The 9,620-nt window shown below is 37.8% G+C and overlaps 1 pseudogene; it reads left to right on the top strand.

The window, feature by feature from the left end:
• Positions 1-2,945: 2,945 nt before the first annotated feature.
• Positions 2,946-4,765, top strand: LOC138175297 (mitochondrial fission regulator 1 pseudogene; annotated as a pseudogene).
• The last annotated feature ends 4,855 nt before the right edge of the window (positions 4,766-9,620 follow it).

The raw sequence follows: 9,620 nt of genomic DNA, 5'->3' as shown, positions 1-9,620 counted from the left end.
AAAGAAAGAAAGAAAGAAAGAAAGAAAGAAAGAAAGAAAGAAAGAAAGAAAACGACTCCTTAAATAGTGGAATTGGCCAAATGGAAAAGAAAATTCAAAAGCTAACTGAAGGGGCAGCTAGGTGGCACAGTAAATAGAGCACCAGCCCTGGAGTCAGGAGGATCTGAGTTGAAATCTGGCCTCAGACACTTAACTAGCCATATGACCTTGGGCAAGTCACTTAACCCCAATTGCCCTGCTTTCCCCCCTCCAGAAAGAAAAAAAAAACCTAACTGAAAAAAATATTGTTAAAAATTAGAATTGGGCAAGTGGAAGCTAATGACTCTATGAGACATTAAGAATTAGTCAAACAAAATCAAAAGAATGAAAAAAATGAAATGTAAAATGCCACATTGGAAAAACAACTGACATGGAAAATAGATTCAGGAGAGAGATTTTAAGAATTATTGGTCTAACTGAAAGGCATGATTTTTAAAAAGAGCCTACACAGCATCTTTCAAGAAATTATCAAAGTAAACTGTCCAGAGATCTTAGAACCAGAAGGTAACATAGTCATTGAAGGAATCCACCAATCACCTCCTGAAAGAGATCCCAAAGTGAAAACGCCAAGGAACATTGTAGCCAAATTCAAGAATTATAAAGTCAAAGAGATAATGCTGCAAACAGCCAGAAAGAAACAATTTAAATATCATGGAACCACAATCAGGATTATGCAGGATCTTGCAGCTTCCACATTAAAAGATTGGAAGGCTTGGAACATGATATTCCATAAAGCAAAGGAGCTTGGATTGCAACCAAGGATCAACTACCCAACAAAACTTAGCATAATCTTTCAGGGGAGGAGATGGATATTCAATGAAATAGGGGACTTCTAAATTTTCCTGATGAAAAATCCAGAGCTGAACAGAAAATTTAGCATTCAAATACAAGACTCAAGAGATGCATAAAAAAGTAAACAGAAAAAGGAAAAAAAAAACCCATGTTATTCAATAAGGTTAAACTGTTTACATCCCTACAAGGGAAGATGATACTTGTAACTCTTGAGAACTATATCTTTATTATGACATTTAGAAGGGGTATACATAGACAGAGAGTGTGAATATAAGTTGACTTTGATGTGATGATAAAAAAAATCAGTCAAGGGGTGAATAAAAATGATTGTACTGAGAGAAGAGGAAAGCAAGAGGCAGAAAAGGGTAAATTGCATCCCCATTCAATTTTCTCCAGAGGTCAACCACATCTAACTTTTCTAAAATTCTATTCATCTCCTTAACTTCTTTCTTGTTTCTTCTATGGTTAGATTTATCTAGTTCTGAGAGAGGATGTTGAGGTCCCCCACTAGTATGATTTTGTTGTCTATTTCTTCCTATAACTCCCTTAACTTCTCCTCTAAGAATTTAGATGCTATACCACTTGGTGCATACATGTTTAGTAATGATATTACTTCATTATCTATGGTACCTTTTAGCAGGATCTAGTTTCCGTCCATATCTTCTTTAATTAGATCTATTTTTGCTTTTGCTTTGTCTGAGATCAGCTACCTCTGCTTTTTTTTTACTTTAGCCAAAGCATAATATCTTCTGCTCCAGTCTTTTACCTTTACTCTGTGTGTATCCCTCTGCTTCAAATGTTTTATAAGCTCAAATACTCCAGCTTCTGGGATAGGAACTCACTATTTAACAAAAACTGCTGGGAAAACTGGAAAATAGTATGGCAGAAACTAGGCATAGACTAACATCTTACACTGCATACCAAGATAAAGTCAAAATGAGTACATGATTTAGATATGAAGGCTAATATTATATGCAAATTAGGGGAGCAAGGAATAGTTTACCTGTCAGATTTATGGAGAATGGAAGAACTTATGACCAATCAACAAATAGAGAATAATGCAAAATGAATAATTTTGATTCCATTAAATTGAAAAGTTTTTGCACAAACAAAGCCAATACAACCAAGATTAGAAGGGAAGCAGAGATCTGGGAAACAATTTTTACAGCCAATGTCTCTGATAAAGGCCTAATTTCTGAAATATATAGAGAACTGAGTCTAATTTATGAAAATACAAGTCATTCCCCAATTGATAAATGGTCAAAGGATATGAACAGGCAATTTTTCAGATGAAGAAATTAAAGCTATCTATAGTTGAAGAAGGAGTCCTACCAAATTCTTTTTATGACACAAATATGGTACTGATACCTAAATCAGGAAGAGATAAAACAGAGAAAGAAAACTATAGACCAATCTCCCTCATGAATATAGATGCAAAAATTTTAAATAAAAATATTAGCAAAAAGACTACAGCAACTTATCTCAAGAATAATACACTTTGATCAGGTAGGATTTATTCCAGTAATGCAAGGATGGTTTAATATTAGAAAAACCATCAGTATAATTGATCATATCAACAGTAAAACTAGCAGAAACCACATGATTATCTCAATAGATGCAGAAAAGGCTTTTGACAAAATACAACATCCATTCCTATTAAAAACACTAGAAAATATAGGAATAAATGGAGCCTTCCTTAAAGTAATAGGTAGTATCCATTTAAAACCATTAGCAAATATTATATGTATTGGGGATAAGCTAGAAGCATTTCCAATAAGATCAGGGGTGAAATAAGGGTGTCCACTATCACCCCTCTTATTCAATCTGGTACTAGAAATGTTAGCAGTAGCAATTAGAGAAGAAAAAGAAATCAAAGGAATCAAATTAGGCAAAGAAGAGACCAAGCTATCACTCTTTGCAGATGATATGATGATATACTTAGAGAATCCTAGAGAATCAAGTAAAAAACTACTTGAGACAATAAATAAATTTGGCAAAGTTTCAGGATATAAAATAAACCCACATAAATCCTTGGCATTCCTATATATTTCCAATGAAATTCAACAGCAAGAGATAGAAAGAGAAATCCCATTTAAAGTTATTGTAGAGGAGTCCAAAGCCGGTGAAAGAGATGCTGGCTATGGCGGCAGGTCTGTTTGATTATGGACCATGTGCTGATATGTGTGCTTGAAATGTTGAAAATAACAATTTGTGAAGACTTTGCCATCTAGATGCTTAACTGGATTAAACGCCTAATTAGGATGGTTTGCAAACAAGTCGGAATAAGCATGGAATCAGTACTCTAGTCAGGCAAACCATATGGTTCATCTCGAAGTATTGTAAGGAAGATTGGTACTAATTTATCTCTGATTCAGTGTCCAAGAGTTCAGTTTCAGCTTACTAGTCATTTGACAGAATGGAGCCCTACTCAACACCAAGAGGATGCAATGGCCTCCTTTGCTGATGTGGGATGGGTCGCCAAAGAAGAAAGAGAGGTTTCCACAAGGCCAAGAACAGAGATTGGGTCAAAGCAGGCCCCCTCCAGATGAACTTCATTTCTTTGAGAAGCCCCCAAACAGACAAGTTTCCTTACCAAACCTCTCCCAGGAAGATCCAAAACCCAAGGTGAGAGTTTTAGCCAATGACAAAGCATTGCAGAAGATCAGTGCACTTGAACATGAATTGGCTACTCTCCTAGCACAGATTGCCAAAATCGTGACTTTGCAAGAACAGCAGAGTCTTACTTCAGGTGGTTTAGGTCCCACCATACTTACAGTTGCCCCAGCGCCACCTGCTGTTCTACCACCACCATTACTTCCCCCACCAACGCTGCCACCACCTCCTTCTCTTCCTTCATCAGGACTACAGCAAAGTGTATCTGCTATAGATCTGATTAAAGAGAGAAGAGAGAAGAAAATTAGGGCTGGAAAGATATTGATAGAAAATAGCCCAAAGAAATCTGAAGTGCCAAATATGCTAGAAATCCTAAAAGACATGAACAGCATAAAACTTCAGTCTGTGAAAAGATCAGAGCAAGACTTAAAACGCAAACCCATGGACCTTGCTGACCCTGCAACCTTAATTGCAGAAGCTTTGAAAAAGAAATTTGCTTTTCAGTACCAAAGTGACGGCCAAACTGAAACTGAAAAATCCATTACAATATCTGAATCAAAGACCACCTTAAAAACAATGTTGTTTGGGCCACACATGTTGAAGTCTACAAGAAAAATGAAGTCTTTAATTGAAAATGTTTCACATTCCTAAGTAGAAGGCAAAGACTATTTTGTTGAACTGTTGTTTAGTTAGGGTTAAGTAAGGCTGGTAGAAATCAACATTATTTAGTAAATCCTTCATTTTTATGTTCAGTGGCTGCCTGTGAAACCAAAAAGTAAATTGAACCATGACAAAAACATTATTTTTTGTTTCTAAAAGATGGTCTTTTTTGGTGCCACTCATGGAATATGTGGATTCTGACAAGTTTTAATCTATCCAAGTTGCTTGGATTTAAATTGTCCATTCTTTTAAAAAATGTTTAGATTTCAGAACATTTGTGGATATTATTCTGAAGTTTTTAATTCCTAAACACTAATTTATCTGTACAAATGTTTTATTTGCATGTATTTGACAGATTTAAAACAGTTTGTGATGATGGCAATGAAGTACTGTTATCTTCATTCATATTAAATATTAATTTTGTCTACAATGATGGAATAGCTGGTATAACATAAGTTGTTGCAGTGCAACATTTAATTTGAGATTTGAATCTTCTTGCCTGAAGTAGAGCTCAAGGTTTACTTAAAACTCTTTTGGGAGTTAGGGGTCAAATAGTTGCAAGAAGACAACTTACTGCTGAAATGTGTCAAAATGCTCATTTTTGGAGTTGAAGTGGGTGACCTTAAAGGTTTCTTTCATCTCAGTGCCACCCAGTACCAAGTGAAAAAAATGCAGGAGAAAGAGAGGAATCAAGTTAATTTATGATTTAGAATCCTTTTGTTTGTTAAGACCAAATGTATCATTGTTTTTTCCTCTTTTGATGGCTCATTTTTTGTTCAGTAGATAATTCTAAAATGTCAGCACAGTGAAGGATTTTTAAAAATGTAATTGTAAAAATATGAGTGTTTCAGAAAGTGTTTGATTGTTAATGAACTTAGTAGATAGGGTAAGGAGTTGTTGAATCTAGCAGTAAGAGGAAGTATGTTCTATTGGTATATATCTGATCACTGTGCTGTTTCCTAGGACAATGTCAAAAAGCAAAAATCCCAGATATTAACATTAAATGCTTTCTTCTGTTTAAAAAAAGTTACTGTAGACATTATAAAATATTTGGGAATCTATCTGCTAAAACAAATCCAGGACCTATATGATCACAACTACAAAACACTCTTCACACAAATTAAGTCAGATCTAACTCATTGGAAAAATATTAATTGCTCGTGGCTGGGTTGAGCTAATATAATAAAAATGACAATTTTAACTAAATTAAATTATATATTTAGTGCCATACCAATCAATTTACCAAAAAAACCTACTTTATAGAGCTAGAAAAATAGTAACAAAATTCATTTGGAAGAATAAATTGTCCAGAATATTAAGGGAATTAATGAAAAGAAATGCTAGGGAAGGTGGACTAGCTATATCAGATTTCAATCTGTATTATAAAGCAGCAGTCATCAAAACTACTTGGTACTGGCTGAGGAATAGAGTAGTGGATCAATGGAATAGATTAGGCACATGAGATTCAGCAGTCAATGACTATAGTAATCTATTGTTTGATAAACCCAAAGACCCCAGTTTTTGGGATAAGAACTCACTATTTGACAAAAACTGCTAGGAAAACTGGAATATAGTATGGCAGAAACTGGGCATAGACCATTACCTAACACCATATACCAAAATCAAGTCTAAATAGGTGCATGATATAGGTATAAAGGTTGATACTGTACGCAATCTTGGAAAACAAGGAATAGTTTACCTGTCAGATTTGTGGAGAGGGAAAGTTTTTATGACTAAACAAGAATTAGAGAGCATTATAAAATACAAAATGGATAATTTTGATTACATGAAATTGAAAAGTTTCTGTACAAAGCCAGTGTAACCAATATTAAGAGGGAGGTGGGAAATTGGGAAAGAATCTTTACAACCCATATCTCTGATAAAGGACTCATTTCTAAAATATACAGAGAATTGAGCCAAATCTATAAGAATACAAGTCATTCCCCAATTGATAAATGGTCAAAGGATATGAACAGGCAGTTTTCAGAGAAAGAAATTAAAGATATCTATAAGCACATAAAGAAATGCTCGAAATCACTATTGATTAGAGAAATGTAAATCAAAACAACTCTGAGGTACCACATCTCACCAGTCAGATTGGCTAAGATGACAAAACAGGAAAATGACAAATGCTGGAGAGGATGTGGACAAATTGGAACACTAATTCATTGCTGGTGGAGTTGTGAACTGGTCCAACCATTCTAGAAAGCAATCTGGAATTATGCCCAAAGGGCTATAAATAATTTCATATCCTTTGATCTGAAATGCCCATGGCCTCATATACTAAGCTCCTGTATGTAACAAGTTTGGAAAATTACTGAATTCTTCCTGAACTCTTATGTGCCTAGCCAGGGGCCCCTCTCTTGTGATACAATAGTGAGACCCACCTTGCTGTACTTCCTGATAAGATGTCAGAATGACCCAGGGCAGGACACGGACATCTGAGACCCCCGATAAGTCAGGGTAGAGCTATACAACTGTCCAGATCAAGGCCTAGCTATAACGGACCTGTTTATCTACCATTGTCAAACTAACTGTACTCCCCACACCCATTTTGTGGTTTTTGACTTTAAATATTCCCCCTTTCCTGATGGTTGGAGCAGCTCTCCCAGGGTTTCCTTGGGAGACTGTCGCTGGCCAGCTCAATAAACTGATACTCAGAACAATTGGCATGGCTTGGGGTCATTTTTCTCTCTACCTGTCCATTTCACTGGTGACCACGAAGGGATCAGCTTTTGGCTGCTTTCTCTGTGACCAAGCCACCCATCATACGGTGTGGTCTGGATATCGGGAGTCAGACAGGAGGTGCCTCCAAAATCACTTTTGTTTCGACCCCTCTGATTCTCGCTACCTAAGGCAGCCAGGTGTTATGGATTAAACCCATTTTTTTACTCTGCCTGAGCATCCTGTTTTCTTTTTTTCTTTTTCTCCCCTCCAAGTGTCACGGGCCAATCGTCCTGTTTGACTCTCGGAGGAGGAAAGAAGTCCTCCAGAAGGCGGCTGGTACTGTGGAGGCCAGGTCTCAAGAGTAACAAAGGTTTTGGGCCGACTTGAGTGCCTGAGGACAACTCCCAGCGAGTGCCATGAGGTTTCATGGCAGTGGCTTGTGAGTCCTGCTGGGAAGGGGGATCGTATCCGAGTGTGGTTGGTAAGTACTCTGTTGGTGAGGGAATGTAGCTGTTCACTCACCCTCACAGCTTTCAGCGGGATGCCGCTAATGGGATTTCTTGTGTAATTTTTGTGTCTTTTCTTTTGCCCTGTCGGGACTGGGGTGGGGACTAGGAGGGCCACTTCCCAAAATTCCTAGGGGACAGCTGCTGAGAGACATTTTCAGCCCCAGGGATCTTGGGTCATGTGTGGACCGGTCCATCACAAGTCCAGGCAATGACATTTGTCTGTCTGTGTGGGCCCTTTTTTATGTAAGTGTGGATGGAAACGAGTGTGATTGAGTGTGAACAAGTAAGGTTTAAACTGCAGCTGGACTGCTGGACATTTCTTTGGAATGCTGTTGTTTCTTTCCCTCCTCTTCCCTTCCCTTGCTGCTGAATGCAGGCTGGAGAGAGAGAGAGAGAGAGGCAAATATTGTCTTGTTTGGGTTGTGTGGTGGTAAGTGCAAGTCAAAAAGTGTAGGAGAAGTGTCAGGTCAGAATTAGATAAAAAGAAGTGAAGGATGTGTGGTTTTAAAGGGGTTTTAATCAAAATCCAACAGAAGGATGAGTAGACTTTAGGAAAAGCAAGAAAGTTGAAGCATGTAGCAAATGAAGGAGCATGGGTAAGAAGTTAAGATAGGTATAAATTATTTGCTACTGGAAGGTGTGAACAGAAGTTTTAAAATTTTTAAAAGTTTGAAAAATCTCTTCCTCTTCATTCCACTCTGGCCAAGTGGAGTGAGGAGAAGGTGATAAGGAAGGGAGGGCATCTTCTCCTCTCAGATCAAAGACGCAGGCAGATGAACATTTAACTATTTCCTGCCTAATCTAAAAGAGGAAAGCTTTGTGTATCAGAATGCAACTGAAAGGCAACTGAATACATTCTAGTCATTTTTGAAGAGTGTCACTCCTGATTCAATGCTAAAGATATATAGTATTTGGCACTGGGGCAAATTAGGAAAATACATAGATCTGTAAAAGAGACACCTCAGGGGTGAAGCTTTGAGCTCTCCAGCACAGAAGGGTACACCAGGGTCCCACTCACTCAACTGGTAGATTCAAAACTCTCACTTTCAAAGAAGTTCTAAAGAGTGGACACATAAGTGAAATTTATGGGCATAAAAGTTAGAACAGCTAAAAACATTTGAGCCAATTTTGTTAGAGCCTCTCTCACCAGATCAGATAAGGAACAAAAGTGCTAAAGAGTAGTAGGGAATTTAAGTTACCCTCCCCCACTTGAAAAGAAAAAGAAAAAGAGGCATAGCAGCTACCGTACTTCCCCGATAATAAGACCTATCCCGAAAATAAGCCCTCCCCTTACTGTGTCAGATTCCTCTAAAATAAGCCCTCCCCAGAAAATAAGCCCTATTGAGATTGCTACTGTAGTGAAGGTGATCCCCTGCGCTACACGCTACATTACGGTACCCTCTGTATGCACCGTCCCCCCCGCCCTCCCGGGTGAAACGCACGCCGCGCTCCGAGCTGCATCCAATCAGAGCTGCAGCAGTGAGCGCGTCATCCTGTTCTTCCCCAGTGATTTGCTTGCTGGCACCATTGAGAGCAGTGCCGTGGAGGAGAGCTGAGGCAGGACAACATAAGCCCTCCCCTGAAAATAAGCCCTCTGGTGTTTTTCTTTCCAAAAAAATAATAAGACAGTGTCTTATTATCGGGGCAACACGGTATATTGAGGGCCCCACTGGCAACAGCCCTGGGCCCCTGGGGCATGCAGATGACCCTCTTTCCTTTCAAACTCCTGGGTCCACAACCAGGCTCTGCAATTGTGGGGAGAGGAGAAAAGCCTCTGCACTTGGTAAGCCTAATTTCCTATCAATAATTTTGGTATGTGATGAATTGGAAATGCAATTAATGTCATAATGTCATTGTTTTACTATGGTATCTCTAAATTGTACAATCTGAACTGTAAAATCCTCTTATCCTGTAAAAATTGAGTGACAAAAAGCAGTTTTTAATCTTAATTTTGTTGAAACTAAAAGATGGAGAAAAAGTTGTGTGAAACCAGCTATGTTCTGCTAACCCTATGTTAAAATGCTTATTTCATGTGAATTGGATTTTTTTTATGTTATAATATCCGATGATTTAAAGCTGTTACATTTGGGATACAAACAGGTAGTAATAATATTACTGATATTTACTGTGATTGCTGATTGTTCATTTAACTTTTTGGCTATTCTGGAAATATACAGTGATTTAAAGTTGTAGTTTCCACATTAGTAATGATGAAATGAATAATTCCCTGCACAGTGAATTGGAAAGGCATTTTTGTAGAATCCTTATTGAGCATATAAGAACTCCTGAAAAAGGGAAAGAAAAATATAGGGATATAGTTTTCAAGCTTGCTTCATCTAA

The sequence above is a fragment of the Petaurus breviceps genome, unplaced genomic scaffold (assembly GCF_028583685.1).
Source record: "Petaurus breviceps papuanus isolate PSGF00001 unplaced genomic scaffold, PetGlider_PUasm1.0 77, whole genome shotgun sequence".
Taxonomy (NCBI): Eukaryota; Metazoa; Chordata; class Mammalia; order Diprotodontia; family Petauridae; genus Petaurus; species Petaurus breviceps.
The sequence above is the reverse complement of the archived record's forward strand: the minus strand, read 5'-3'. Positions and strand labels throughout refer to the sequence as shown.